General features: G+C 37.4%; 1 protein-coding gene and 1 non-coding gene across 2 annotated transcripts in view; one reads left to right on the top strand and one right to left on the bottom strand.

Moving 5' to 3' along the window:
* LOC150075941 (von Willebrand factor D and EGF domain-containing protein-like) overlaps positions 1–14,190 on the bottom strand; it is a 213,488-nt gene that overhangs the window by 135,842 nt on the left and 63,456 nt on the right. The gene's annotated exons all lie outside the window — the stretch shown is intronic.
* On the top strand, positions 552–633 carry TRNAL-AAG (transfer RNA leucine (anticodon AAG)). The gene has a single exon. It is a non-coding gene; the product is annotated as a tRNA-Leu (tRNA).

The following is a 14,190-nucleotide window of genomic DNA, read 5'->3' as shown; positions in this document are numbered from 1 at the left end:
AAATAAAACATTAATAGTACATAATATTTTTTATTTATTTAAAAAATTGGTTAACATGTATTTTTATTTTCCCTGTCTCTCTCTTTTTTTTAAGGGGCCCAATATTTTCTTCTGCGCCCGGGGCCTCAACCGACCTTAATCCGCTCCTGGGAACAGTCACAAGTTTCAGTTAGGAAAACATACGCTTTCTAATATAATATCTTATATAGTCAGTCCTGTTCAGAGATAGGGCCGAGTCGTGAGGTAAGCACCTCACTGGGAGGCCTGAAATGCGCGAGGGTTATAAACGTTATTTATAACAGGTGTCTCGATTGGTAGGAAGAATATTTCAAATACTTCAGGAGGATTAGGATTAATACTTTGCACGGTTCTTCTCCAGTATAAGGATTTTAGTGGCATCGTCGGTAGGAAAGTTTTGGGATTGGGAGAGTTGATAAAGTTAAAATATAATTATTTTATGGATGTATCCATTAACTTTCTGGTATACTCCCATCAACTTCTATGAAAACATTTTTTTGGTTTTAATTAATTAAAAATTCTAATAGGGGTGTGGTAGGGTGGCCGAGCGGTCTAAGGCGCTGGTTTAAGGCACCAGTCTCTTCGGAGGCGTGGGTTCGAATCCCACCCCTGCCAAGTATTTTTAACCTCAGGGGCTCACATGTGGTGAGTATGGGCTTGGCATACCCTGGGCTCCTGAACTGGATATCATCATTCTTATCTTTCTTGGTGATTTCCTTTTACTTCTGACTCTTGTTTTTTTTTTCTCTCACTCAGGGTAACTCAGAATTTTTTTTTTTGACTGGTGCAGCAAAATCCTCAGGCTTTCTTGCAGCATATGGCTAATAATAATAACATTACTTACCTATTAAAGGGATCATATGTAAAAAAATGAGTAATTCAAGTTATACAGTGGCTCCACCTATTAGCAACATCAGAAAACAACACGTCGCGAAATGTAAATACAGTACAGTAAGTGGTTTCTAATTTCTACGTAGCAGCAAGCAAAGACTTGATTCAATCCTCATCCCCCCCCCCCACTTCTTCACAATGAATGATTTTCTAAAATAGCAGTCGTATCCCATATTTTATTTCATTTTAAATATTTCTTCGAAGTTGCAGTGTAACTTGGGTTTTGGTTTTGTAGTGTTCATAGTAGTATTAGAAGTAAAATAATAATGAGAAATATTTATAAATGCTGAGATAATAAAATTGTGATTTTTGGTTTAAAACTACAAGCATACATTACGAGAAAAACGTACTGCACATTTTTATAAAAAGTGCACATTGGTTCTAACGGGTGGTTTTTAAAAATAATATCTATAACGTAAGCTTTGGTTCGTTCCGTCATTTTACCAATACCAATAAGGTGACAAACACCCTTATTCCTCAAGTTTTTGATCAAATAAAGAAAATAATAATAATAATAATAAATATTTCTTCGTAGCAGTGATGTAAACTACTAAATGGTGGGTGCGAAAATCAGCCCATGAAACTAATTTCGCTGAAAATGACTGACAATAGCAGTTCAAATAAAGAGAAAATTTAGAGACCATTCTCAGACCAGTTGTGACCTTGGAATTAGAAAGTAACACCCTCCTTCACCCCTTTGAGGACAGCATCCCACAGATTAGAAACCACTGAAATAAATTATCAGTTTATTGTTATTCTTAAGATTGTGCATTGTTTCACTTCGGCCAATATCGCCCTTGCAGGTAAGTAAAAGATAAAGAATTAAGCTATAATATGCACTCAGTGGCCAATTTATTAGGTACATCTGCCCAATAGCAAGTAGGCGCTGCTTCAGAACTCAGAACAGCCTAGATTTGCCGTAGCATGTACCCAACGAGTTATCCAAAGAGTGACACAGAGATGCTGGTCTGTGTTGGCTCAAGTACTTCTCACAGTTGTTGCAAAATGGAGGGTTGCAGATCTTTACACCGAAGAGCTCGTTCCACCTCATCTCACAGGTGCTCAATTGACTTGAGATCAGTTAAGACTAGTGAGACCACTGCAGTGGATTGAATTCACTCCCATGATCCTTGAGCCAGATCTGCACAATTCTGGCTGCGACATGATGCATTCTCCTGTGGGAAGAACCCACTTGCAGATGGCTATACTACAGCCATAAAGGGATGCACCGTCGGAAAAAATTTACAGATAAACTGTGGCATATAAATGTTTTTCCACCAGTATCAAGGGACACAATGTGTACCAGGGAAAACATTCCCCATACCACTACCGTCACTACTAGTCTGCACTGTTCACACCTGGCAAGATGGGTCCGTTCACTCGTGCTGTTTTTGGCATATTCTAATCTCACCATCAGTACGAAACAACAGAAACTGGGTTCATCATCCCGGGCAACGTTTCTTTAATCCTCCACTGTCCAGTGTTGGTGTTCTTGAGCCCACAGTAACTGTACTTTCTTGTTTTTGCTGACAGGAGTGGAACCCAGTTTGGTTGTAGGCTGCAATACTCTAATGAGGATCTGATCTAGTTTGACGAGGTGTTCCTTCTAAAATTCCACATTGGTTATCACTGTCGTACTGCGTTCAGAGGTGAAACTATAATTAATATAATTTCGTTAAGGATATAACATAGCGTTATATCCTTAACGTCCATGGCACCTAAACAGTCTCATTCTGAATTACGTCGTTTTTTTAATTTTGAAATTAAAATTTAAAACCTTTCGCTTCTTCTCTCCCTTCTTGACGAAGGGAGAGAAGAAGGGACAAAACGTAATAAGTAACGGTAAGGGACAAAGCGTAAAAAGGCCTTGCTTGTTTCAGACAACGCACCTGCCTAATTTTTAACATTGAAGACCTGGATAATAACATTTTGTTGCAACCAACGGACCAAGGGATGTTCAAAGTCTATTTCCAGCGTATCCTGCGACAGCTGATTACCGAGACTGACGGCGTAGATCAACCATCAATTCGGGAATTCTGGATGGAATATAATATTAAAAAGGCTATATAGAACACTATGGCATCATAGGAATGAGTCACTCCAGTTATGATAAACGGTGTGTGGTGGAACCGATGGCCGGAATCATTCTTGCTAATGTGTGAGAAATTCAATTACAGAGTGTAGATTTCAAATAAGATTGGCTTCGAGGAAGTAGACATCAGTAACATGGTGGAGACGCTGTAATCGTACGATCCTGAAATGACTAATCAGGATCTGACAGAGTTCAAGCAACAAAAGGCAAGAACGCAGGAGAAAGATGAAATACAACCAGACCTCAAGTGAAACACTTTTCGATGAAAAGGTAAGGTGCTAGTTATATTTCAGCTTTTTAGTGGCTTTTTAAACATGAGGATAATTCACGTTTAAGAAGTCATTCTATTTGAAGAAAACCCAAACATGGAATGAGAAATTTCAGTGGATTCAGTTTTGTGTTGCTAAATAATGAACTGCATCAAGAGAAGCAAAGTTTGGCTCAGTCTTCCATCTTGGCTTCTTAAACATGAATTATGACTAATACAGTATGAAAATAATAGATGTTTATATATACAGTACAATACATATGGCTGCAAAAAAAAATTCTACCCTCGCCTGAGGCCAACTAACTCATTCGAAAGCTGAAAAACTGCCCATAAAAATTCCTCGCTTCATTCACGGGGATCGAACTTAAGCCTTTTCCACGTGATGTGGGAGGGCGGTGATTATAACACTATGCTAGCCGGGAGAACTGAGTGGTTAATTAGCAGCTTAAATTAAAAATCAGAGAGTCAAAAAATTTGACAACCGGAATGTAACCTTTTACAACATAAAAATGTACGATGTCCGATTTACGTAATTCTGATAAACGAATATTAAACCACAGCAAAAGGTCGAGAATCAATGAATGAACTAGCAGACAGTAACCTACGTGCTCTGTGAATATATTAGTTTATTTTACATACACTGTGCTGCCACTTTATTAGGTACATCCCTGCTGTGCACACAAATGGTTTCTTCCACAACATTGCAAGTAAAATGACCACAGTTAAGGATATAAATGCGGCAGAACAACCTTTCTAGTATCAGTTAAGCGTACAAATGGTAGCAAGAATGGGAAAAAGGAGTGATCTAACGGACTTCGAACGTGGCATGGTAGTAGGTGCAAGACGTGCTGGACAAAGAATCTTTGAAACGGCAGTTCTCCTGAACTTTTCACGCACCACAGTTTCAAGGGTGTATCGAGAATAGTGTAACGAACAGAAAACATCCTCTCAACGGCACTTCTGTGGAAGAAATCGCTTGTTGATGAGAGAGGTCAGAGGAGGACAGCTAGAATTGTGCAAGCAAACAGACGGGCCACAATGTCACACATCACGTCAGAATACAACCTTGGTGCGCAGAACAAAATATCGCAACGGACCACTAGTCGCACTTTGTCGCGAATGGGCTACAACAGCCGACGGCCACATCGCGTACCTTTGTTATCGATGAAGAACAAGGGAGCACGCCTACTGTGGGCACAGCAACACCAGCACTGGACTATCGAGGATTGGAAAACAGTTGCCTGGTCTGACGAGTCGAAGTTCCTGGTGCATCATGTTGATGGAAGGCTCAGAATTTGGCGAAAACAACATGAATCCATGGACCCGTCATGTCTGACGACTACTGTGCAAGGTGGTGGGGACAGTGTAATGGTGTGGGGAATGTTTTCTTGGCACACGTTGGGTTCATTGATACCCATAGATTCACGTCTGAATGCTACATCGTACCCAAACATCGTTGCTGACCAAGTGCATCCGTTCATGTTGACAGTTTATCCTCAGTCAGATGTTTACTTCCAGCAGGATAATGCGCAGGTGCACAAAGCCCAAATCATGGAATGGTTCCAGGAACATGACAATGACTTTTCTCAATCCTATTGAACATCTTTGGGATGAGCTGGAAAGGGCTGTTCGCTGCAGGCCTACACCTCCGTCGAATCTCAAGGAACTGCGTGACACACTCATGTCTGCATGGTACTCTATTCCTGCACAACGTTTTCAGCATCTTGTTCAATCCATGCCTAGACGAATTCACGCTGTTTTGAAGGCTAATGGAGGCTCAACACGCTACAGGTAGGTGTACCTAATAAAGTTGCAGCATAGTGTAAATTCAGATATTTTAACAATACAGTTAATTTAACTTCGGATTATCGAGATTTTGGGTTATTTCGTTTAGCGATATTAGCATGCTGGTTGGTTGTAGGGTTTTAGGCGCATTAGCAACTTAGGCTATAATGCACAGTACATAATGTCTGTAAATTACGTATGTTCTGTGATCGATTTACTGTTTGCTTAAAAACCATACTACTCTCGACTGAGACCAACTAACTCAGCCACCTTGTGAAAAAGAGTCATAAAAATTCTTCGTGTCATTGATGGGATTCGAATTTAGGTCTTTTCTACCCAGTATGAGGAGAAGGGCAATTATACCAACTGTACTACACGGGAGAACAGTGGCAAAATCAAAACACGAAGTCTTTCTTGAACAGAAATATTTATGACCAATGACCTGTTTCCCAAACACTGCACGAAAGTCCTCATTTACACGTCTGCTGTTACATTGTAATTTATTTATGGCTTCGGGAAGCGTTTGTTGGTGTCAGGAACTGTGTTTTCATCAAAGTTGTACAGTATATCGAATGATAAATTTTAATATTCAGTACTAATTGCTGGCAAAATAATGGAATTCATTATTAAGGATGTATTGCAGGAACAACTATACAGTAACTGTATAGTTGTTCCTGCAATACAACTATACAGTAACTGAATTATACCATAAACACAGCATGGGTTTGCTAAAATTCATGTCCAGTATGATAAGCTTTTATGAGGTTGCTAATAAAGAAATAAACAAAGAAAAATTTCGAGTTTATGTGTAAAATTTAAATTCCTTGATACCATCTCGCCTGAGCACATTTTATATAAACTGGAACAGTGTTTCCGCTGGTAAGAAAGTATTATTATGGCTAAAAGATGAATGGACCGGGGTTCGTTGCTGGGTCTCTTGGTGTTTGTTAATGACATTGATGAAGGCAATCTTGATTTCAAAGTTTGCTGATGATACAAAGGTTGAGAAGGCAATAGACGACAACCAAGATATCTATGGTGCTTTAACAAGGAAAATTTGATTTTATCTGAAAAATGACAAACTAAAGTAGAACATTGTGATATTGCGAAAAGGTTCTACATTCAGATAATAATAATCCAAACTTATCGTATTATTTGGGAGGAGACCGGATTATCTGAAAAAGACTTGGATATAATTGTTCAATATGACATGAAGTCTTCTCAACAGTATAGATAGGCTGTTGGAGCAGCACTTTGAAAATTTTATATTAAATTCACATAATCTTGAGGTTTGTGTAAATTTAGGGAAGGATTGGAAAAATTCCTGGAAACTTGGTGCTCTTTTATGTTTTCTTTAAGGATAATGCTGAATAAGCCTGGCTTTCTTGCATCAACATAGCTTTTTTAAAATACCAATAACGATTTCCAATTAATTCGGATAATCAATGTTCCGTTCTAAGTGCAAAAAAAAAAAAAAAAAAAAAAAAAAAAAGAGCTATCCGAGAGTTCTGCAATTCAATATTATTATTAGTTAAGGCCAAATGATGCAGGGAAACGGACTTTCCTGCATAAATTAAAATAAAATGGAATATTCATACTTTTCCCACTCCACATACCCTGAATCCAGCCAGACTCACAACCTCTGCCACTTGGGAGGCAACTTATTCCAAAACGAAAAAAAAAAAAAAAAAAAAAAAAAAGCGAGAGTAAAATAGAATATTTAAAATAGATCTCTTATATTTTTATAGTTTAAAATAGACCAAGTTCAAAACTGTTTAAAATTTAATCAATTTTACCAAATTTTCAGTTCCAGGTTTAATAACAAAGTGTAAATGACTTAAAGTACGTGGTATAAAATCAGAAATTAATGAAACGAAACATTTTTTAGTTTTTATTTATTTTTATTATTATTTTTAGGCACATCATGTAATGTTTGATAAATTTAGTTTATTAGAACATGCAATTGTGCACATATCACACTTAGGCATCTTACTAAATCTAAAATAAGCAGATGTACTGTATTTTCAGTTAGCCGCCATTTTGAAACATCTTTGTATTTCGTTTTCCAAACAAATGAAATGCTTGGTATTAGAGCCTGTGTGTGTGATCTCCATCTCCAGTAGTTTCAGAATGCCAGTGCTGGATCTAGGAGGTGGGGGAGGGGGGGGGGGAATTCTCTGCCTTCCCCCACGGGCTGAATAAATTGAAACAAATGCCAAATGTTTTATGATATTAAATTGTTGTATAGTAACTGGGTCAATTTTCTGTTAGTTGGACGAAAAACCCGAGTTTCCGGGAGAAAAAACAATTCTCAGGCTCTAAAAACTTCTTAGGCCATAAGCACAGTGCTTAAAGTGCCTAATGGAAAAAAAGACCTAGTCGCCATACTTTCAGCTAAAATAGGATCCGCGCTATAGTTACCTAAAGGTTAAATAAGGGATGGGGTTCCATCTTTCAATCGCATTAAAGCTGAAGGGAGATCTTTGTTTTAAAAAATAGTTTATAAAATGCGAGAGAATTTCTATAACAAATAAAATCCATTTTAAATACTTAATGTTTGCTGTAAGGGTACCGATATTTGAGAGGGTAAAATTTCGAACTCCACATACTGAGATTATAATTACGCCTATGCAAGCAACCAACCAACCAATCATATGAATACCGTGTGTTTTTTTATTTTATTTTTCACGACTACATATGTACGCATGCGCCCGCGCACTCGCTGTAATACACCAATCAATGGTGAACTTCGTGTACCTCTTGCAACCGTGTAAGTAAGAATTCACAACCAAAAAGACCGAATAATTAACTATGCAGAATGGTGCTCTGTCCTTATAATGTACCTGTTTATTTCTCTGTTCACACTGCTGACCTTCATTAAGAGAATTTTATGCTTTTCTAATTCACAACTAGCCTGTTGTCCTTGATACCAATGATTCAATCTATACGGAATCGGTCCATGTAATTTGAAATAGCGAGGTATATGAATACTAATCAGTGAGGTAACCAAACGGGGGGGTAGAGGGTCAGATCTCCCATCCTATCGTTTTGAAGCTGAGTTGGTCTTTGTTTTATAAATTTAGAAAATGTGAGAGAGAAATTTCATAATAAATCCTTTTTTTTTTTAAATACAGCGCAATTTCGATAAACCATGCTTCGTTATAAGACGATTCTGGATATAACGCGACTATTGTAAGGACAAAATCTCAATGACAGAGCTTGTTTGTTTCTTCGACGGGCCTGGTTATCCTGTTAACATTCAAGACGTGTATGACAACATGAAAGTCATTTTAATATCAACAAATATGATCGCATTTTTGCAACTATGATAGCAACGTTCAAAGCCATTATCCTGGAGGACCATAGATAACTGATTACCGAGACATACGGTTGGGGCTAGGCATCAATCTGGAAGGGGAACAATATTAAGAAGTCCGTCATGGTGGGAAGTCATTCGAGCTAACATGACACCAGTGCTGAGTTGACCATCGAGAATCTAATTGAGCTGGAACAACAAAGGATAAAAGTGAAGAAGGAAGAGAGAATTTAGCCAGGAAATGAAACGGCTTACTGCAAAAAGGAATACATATGAGTGAAGCTTAAATTAACTTGAGGAATCCAAAATTTTGACCAAGGAAACGCATCTCCCATTTTACATATATATATACACCCATTGTGTATATATATATATGTAATCCACTTTATAATAAGTTAATTAATGTACGCAGTGCGTTACCTTTCAGGCGCGTCGGCAAATAGTAATAATTCATGATATGTAACAAAAAAAAAAAAAAATCGTTTGATTTTAATGGAATTTGGGAAAGCTGGACAAATCCTTCTAAAAGAGCCAAATATAAAATTTCATGAAAATCATCGACTGAAAGTCGATATATACATGCGGACGGACAAAGAATTATTAATTTCATTTAAATTTGGGATAGCTCGACAAATAATTCTGAAAGAGCTATATGTAAAATTTTATGAAAATCCATTCACTAGGAGTCGAATTATTACATGCGGACGGATGGACAGACGTAAAGTAACCTACGTGTACAATATATGTTAACGCGCATTAGAACTGCTAAAGGCATAATGCAAAGTGTGTGGGGATCAGTGGTCATTCCAGAATTTTCTAAAGGGGGGACAAAACACTGTTCCCAGGAATTATTATATTTTAATCATCATGTAGCAATAAAAAAATCAACATTATTTTAATCATGGGGGATATGCTACTCTAGCTCCTACCTGGGACAGCCCCCGGAGGGGATCATTATTAGAAACTGACAATTTTGAAATTTATTTTATGTTTTAAGTATATGAAGTTGCTGGTTAATATTTTCATTTTAGAATTATCCTGGAACATCCGCTTTATAATGAGTATTTAAATATGTATTATTATTACATATTTAGAAGGAGGAGAATTAAAGCAATAAGAAAAAATTCAAAGGGAGCAAATGCAAATCAAACACGTGCTTTGCGTTCCAAGCACTAAAGTCTTTACCCTGTTCGGCCATATAATCTTTATCTTAATTTATCACCATATAATGAAATAATTATGGATCTCCATTATAGTCTATAATTTGATTTATTAATATCACACTAATTATTATTTAAATAAATGAGCTTATCTGAAAGTTCGTTGTTATTTCCTCTCTTTTTTATTGCTAGCATATTATTACAACATTGAATAAATATTTCCACCATATAAGGGAATTAAATTGTTCAAGGCTTCAAGAGAGGAATGTTTCGTTCAATGTTTGATTTACAATTATCTTTATCATTTTATTTTAGGGTGCACTTAGAAGGGGATAACATGAATAAGAACTCCGAAATTTGGATTTTTTATTTTATTTTATTTTTTTTAATACAGGATGGTCATAAAAGTAACTTAAGTAAAAAAAAAAATGTATAAATGTTTTGAAGTGAACGTATTCAGCCACATTATGAAAAACAGACCATATAATATAAGGTCTTCTCTCGTGACGGGATTCGAACCAACAACTTTTCCACAAGTTGGGAGAGGAGCGGTCCCAGGTAGAGGATTTAGGGACAGTAGCCTCGCATTTAAGCCTTTTCCTAGGGACTATAGCCTCTCTTATGATCAAAATAATGTGATTTTTTTTACTGCTACATGATAATTCTCTGAAACACTGGTTTAGACTCCAACCAGTTTCGTTCCCCACTCCTTTAGAAAAATCTAGGAATTGCCTCTGTGTGGAAAAAGGGCAGCGATCGTAGCCACCGTACTAGCCGCGAGGACATTAAAAAATTATGCTTTTTGGAATAATTCATTTCTCTTGTCTACTGTTATTATCAAAGCAGCAATGTGGCTACAGGTGCCTTCACCACTTACAGAGCCAGTAGAAGAGAACAAAGAATGAAGGAAAGTAAAAGACCTTGCTCAATTCAGGCACTGAAGGCATTAGAATCAATACAAGATATTTGATGGTCCGACGATGCCGTTTTATACTCATAGCCTTATTAACACCTATAACTGTTGTTAATGTCAAAACCAATACCCAATAACTGATCTTCGAAGTTTGTTTGTTGTTCCTTTTGCTTCTAGTGGCGACTTTTTCAAGGAAGCTCCTAATTTTCCTTTTCATAATTGGCTCATTGGCTTGCAGCACTCTATAACCGCTACAAATTGATATGTTATAGTGCCACAGAAAAGGTTAGGCTGGCAAAGGCAGAATATGAGAAATCGCTAGCAAAGAGTGGGGATAATGAATTCTTCACATATATAAATGCAAAGAGAAAGACAAACCAGATCGGACCCTTATGTAATGGACGTGGGATAGTATTAGATACCCCAGCCGAAGTTGCAGATGAACTTAACAGTTACTTTGCATCAATATTTACAAAAGAAAAACACTTTGTGTCAATAGGAAATTATGGGAGTGAAGTTGAAAAGAAATGTATTAACGATGTTGAAATTTCACATGTTTATTTAATGAAAAAACTTTCGCGCCTACAGTAAGGCTCCTGAGGTTGATAGCATATACCCTATAATCTTAAGGGAGGCAGCAAGTGAGTGCATTTAACCATTGAGGCTAATCATGAGAGCATCACTGGACTCGGGAGTGATTCCGTTGGATTGGAAAAGTGCCAATGTATCTTCAATACAAAATGACATTCTAAGAGTGAAGAGGGGAAATTATCAACCGGTCAGCCTAACTTCAGTAGTAGGGAAGATCATGAAGACAATAATCAAGGGTGGAATTCAGGATTATTTAGATAGAAATGGAATTCTGAAGGATACTCAACATTAGATAGAAATGGAATTCTGAAGGATACTCAACATTAGATAGAAATGGAATTCTGAAGGATACTCAACATTAGATAGAAATGGAATTCTGAAGGATACTCAACATTAGATAGAAATGGAATTCTGAAGGATACTCAACATGGTTTTGTAAAGGGAAAATCATGTTTAACAAATCTGGTTAGCTATTTTGACAGGGCCACTCAAGAACTGGACTTAGGGAATAATTTGGACACTGTTTATTTGGATTTCGAATTTGACTCACTCCCACATGAGCGGTTACTTTATAAGCTGGAACAAGTTTGCATCACAGGAAAAATTCTTAGATGGATATCTGGGTGGCTTCAGGGCAGGAGGCAGAGGGTTATGATAAATGGTTATTCCTCAGATTGGATTGATGTAAGAAGTGGCATTCCCCAAGGTTCAGTATTAGCAGTGGCGGATTACCCATTAAGGCAATGAGGCATGTGCCTAGGGGACCCAGGCTTTGGGGGCCCCCAAGCCAAGACATTTTCCTATAGTGTTCTAAAATAGATTAATGTTTTCAGTAAGCATCATAAAAATCTTGATTAATTTAAGCAAAAAATTCAAAAGTACAAAATTTCATTTATTTGCCACCTAACTTTTATTTATTTTTTATTCTTTTTTTTATTATTATTTTTTGGGGGCCCCGAATATAATTTGCCTAGGGGCCCCAATTATCTTTAATCCGCCACTGAGTATTAGGACCACTGTTGTTTTTGATTTTCATAAATGACATCAGTGAAGGGATAGAGGGTGTGACGTCTAAATTTACAGATGATTGGTAGAGTAGTCAATGATCACCGCCAAGTACAGCTTCTCAGAGTGACCTAGATAAACTTCAGGGATGGTCACAAAAATGGCAGCTATGCTTTAATCCAGAAAAGTGTAAGGTATTACACTTCGGGAACAGTAACTCCAAAATAACTTAAGCTTGGTGGAGTTGTATTAATGCCGGTAGTGAAGGAAAGAGACTCAGGTGTTAGGATACGGTCAGATATGAAGTTCTCCGAGCATTATAGACAGATTGCAAAGAAGGCCCATGGTGTCCTATCGATCATTGATCTAACAATTGCTAATAGAGATAAGGACGTCGTAATCCCATTATATAAGGCTATTGTTAGATCACACTTGAAATACTGGGTTCATGTATGGAGACCGCACCTGAAGAAAGGCGTTGTGCTTCTTGAAAGGGTCCAAAGACGGGTAACTCGCCTGGTAAGTATTTCAGTCTTGGGGAAGTATTTCGACTGCAGATAATGCCCTAGTGCATTGTTTCCTAACCTCTTTTCGGATACGGACCACTTTTAGACTTATTTGGGGTAGGGACCATGGTCCACAAAAAATATTAAATTCTGCATGCAGATATACAGGGTATTCATTTTAAAAGTAAACCCACGAGACTATATGGATATTTGTATTAAGTAAGACATTGTCAAGTAACAATCGTTGGTGTAACCGTGTGAAGGGGCTGATGGAGGATGTCACGTAACTGTTGGAAGTGACAGTTTTGCATTTAAAGTTCGCCACAATACGTATTTAAATTCACACGCATCATTACTGGTGAATAAACGTCATGCTATACCATTCAACAGCGTGTTTTTTTAGTGAAATCTTACTTGGAAAAGTATTACAGTGAATGTCGGCAGACTAAACATCTATGCAAAGCTGCAATTTTCAAGATAATAAAGACGTTTTGTGAGTAAGGACTTGTTGGGAATAAGAAACATGAAAGAAGGGGTGTTCTTACACTCCTTCTTTCATGACACTTTACACGACATTAGACAATTTTGCAATCTCCAAACAAATCTCAAAGGAAATTCAGCATTCAAAAGGGGATATCACTTGCTTCAGCTCATTTCGCTGTAAAAAGAAATTCTTGTTTAGCTTTAGGTTATCAAAGCAGAAAGCTTACGACAGCAATCCACAAAGCATTAAACAGCTCAAAGCAAGCATTAAAAATACAGTGTGAAGAGTATCGACACAAACTCTGTCGCATCGCTTGCAACATGACAAAAAGAATGAATTTATGTATTGCTAACATCGAAGGATGCGCGCAGAATGGTTTATAAACTATTATTTGTTATTTATTCCGATAAAAAATTGTAATTTCCTTCGAAAATGATTACCCTTTGTTAATTAACTATTTTTTAAATAGTTAATTACGACATGTAGACATGTATACTGTCTTATGTACGGGCAACACAAACATAACAATATATATATTGTTATGTTTGTGTTGTAGTGTATTGTTGTGTTGTTAGTTGTTACTGATCACTTTGCCAATAGGAAGTCAATCACCTGGAAAACTTGCCCGTAGACAACACGGAGTTGGCCACGACTAAGAATGAAACGTGGCCAAACCTGCCAACGAGGAGAAGGGCCAGTTTTACTCGTACAGGGGCCAAAACCACAGGAATGCTGCATCTACTGGAGGCAGTGCAATACCAGTGATTGATATGTAGTATGTCCTTTATTGTTATAGGCATACCTGTATTTCCCATCACTTATCATCTTATAAGAGCATGGAAGGTGATGTTGTTTTGCAAGTTGGCACTAATATCATTAGTGCCAACGTGCTAAGCATCACCTCTCGAAGAGTAAGAGACCTGAGGGCTTGCTTAAAAAGTACAGATCAGAAAAATCTGCGAGTCGGATTAAATTTGAAAGTGTCTGCAATCCTTCCCAGACATGATTGGAGGGATAATTCGGGTTTGGAGAGAATGTGCAAGGCTCATGGGGTAGATTTATCTCAGCATGGACTCTGCTTGTTAACAAGAGAGACTTTTTACAAGGTCGGGATATACTTAAATAGATGTGGTGTAAAGATATTTGCTGATACTATGAGGC

This window comes from Mastigoproctus giganteus, chromosome 13, assembly GCF_048544385.1.
Source record: "Mastigoproctus giganteus isolate SK-2022 chromosome 13, ASM4854438v1, whole genome shotgun sequence".
NCBI classification, from domain to species: Eukaryota; Metazoa; Arthropoda; class Arachnida; order Uropygi; family Thelyphonidae; genus Mastigoproctus; species Mastigoproctus giganteus.
This window is presented reverse-complemented; position numbering and strand designations above follow the sequence as displayed.